A 2,259-nucleotide genomic window follows, 5' to 3' on the forward strand; every position below is an offset into this window, starting at 1 on the left:
AATTGATAAAGCATGTCAGGATAGTAGGTGTTTGGAATGGTCAAAAGATGAGTCCATTTTTGGAATTCAAAAAGGTTGAGAACGGATTCAAGGTCAAACTTACGGAATTCGTAGGGAATGATGGTCCTTTGAGTGATGAAGCCTTTCTGCGAGATCCATTTAAACCTCTCCCTGGCTTTATCATTGATGAACTTGGGCAGGGAGTTGGTTCAACAGCAGTTTGGGTCCCAAGTTGTTCATTTTCTGGATGCTTTCTTTTTTCACTGCGCTGTGTAGTTGGTGCAGCACTCTGGACACCAGACCTTGTCCTTGGTGACTTCTTGGTAAATGGTTCATCAGTCTGCTGTTCCTCAGCATTTTTCTCTGCATCCTGTTGTTTCCCAGATAGATCAGCAGTTTGCCTTCCCTTAGGTTGAGCAATGCTCTTTCTTTTGGCAGACCTTTTTCCTTTCTTGGGTGATTTCATGGTGGTTACATCTACATTGGTAGGCTGCTCCAGTTCCTCTTCATTGCCACTTACTAGATGCCCTTCAGATTGAAGCTCCTCCATCTGCTCATCGGATGGTTCAACCGATAGCTCTCTAGTTTACGCATTCTATTTTTTCTTTGCAGATTGTCTCGTTTTTTCACCACGATTTTCTGTTTTCTTTTTGGGTGATTTGGTGGATGGTTCGATAATTTGAACATCTTCATCCTCCTCATCACGAAACTTGAAGGTGCGTCTAGTACTCACGAATCCTCCTCTAATTCTCACCATGATTGCAATACAGTGTGATCTTGTTGTGTAATGTGATACAAATAAGTATCAAATGATGAGGAGTGCAGTATGAACTACAGTGAATGCACGAACTGTCCATAGAGGGAGAAATTTTTGTGGTTGGGGTTTTGGGTAAGAATTGAAATTTATAGTGCAGTTGACGGTTGGGGGAAGTTATGATGCACAATAAACTCGCAATACGTATGGAATGTGTCGGTCAGGGTGATTTCTTGGTACTTGTTTCGAGAAGAGATGAATTTGAATTTTGAAATTGTAAGGAATATGAAGAGTTGCGTCCGAAACAAAAGGGTAAGAATGAACTGAATAACGCAGAGGGCTTCCTTATAAGACGCAATTTTTGAGTGTCGGACGGCCGAATGAAGTAGAGCGTCCGACACCTCCGTCCGAACCAAAATTTTCTGGGTAGATGATCAAGAACACTGTTGGACGTCCGTTCTAACACATCGGACGTCTGATAAAGAGTGACCAGAGAATTTTTTCTGAAACGCCCAATTTTGTTCTCAAAAATACAAATTGATCCAGTGGTAAGGCTTTTGTGAGAATATCAGCAATTTGATCTTTTGAACAGACATATTGAACACAAATTTCACCCTTATGGACAAGATCGCGAATGAAATGATGCTTTATATCTACGTGCTTTGTCCTAAAATGTTGGATGGGATTTTTTGTCAAATTTATTGCACTAGTGTTGTCACAATACATAGGCACACAATCATATATCAATTCAAAATCTTTAAAAATTTTTTTCATCAACAATAATTGAGCACAATAAATTCCAACGGCAACATATTCAGCTTCAGTTGTAAATAATGAAATAGAATTTTGTTTCTTGATAAACTAGGATACTAAGCAATTTCCAAGAAAGTAATATGTACCTGTTGTACTTTTTCTATCAACCCTACAACTGCCAAAGTCAGTATTAGAGAATCCACACAAAGGAAGTTCATGACACTTAGAATACCATAGACCAAAATTCAAGATTCCTTTTAGATATCTAAAAATTCTTTTTACTGCATTTAAATGAGATTCCTTTGGACAAGATTGAAAACGAGCACATAAGCACACAACAAACATGATATATGGTCTACTAACAGTTAAGTAAAACAAACTACCAATCATACTTCTATACTTCTTTTCATCAACTTTTGTACTTTTTTCATCCTTGTCAAACTTAGTAGATGTGCACATAGGTGCTCTGACTGGTTTTGAATCATCCATTCCAAATCTTTTGAGCAGCTCCTTGGTGTATTTTGCTTGGTTGATGAACGTTCCATCTTGGGTTTGAACCACTTAGAGTCCAAGGAAGAAATTTAATCCTCCTATCATGCTCATTTCAAACTCTTTTTGCATGATATTGAAAAAATTCTTGCACAATCTCTCATTAGTAGCACCGAATATAATATCATCCACATATATTTGCACAATTAAAAGATCACGTGAACTTTGTTTAGTGAAAAAAGTAGTATCCACAATACCTCTTT

This window comes from Coffea arabica, chromosome 8c, assembly GCF_036785885.1.
Source record: "Coffea arabica cultivar ET-39 chromosome 8c, Coffea Arabica ET-39 HiFi, whole genome shotgun sequence".
In the NCBI taxonomy this organism is placed as follows: domain Eukaryota; kingdom Viridiplantae; phylum Streptophyta; class Magnoliopsida; order Gentianales; family Rubiaceae; genus Coffea; species Coffea arabica.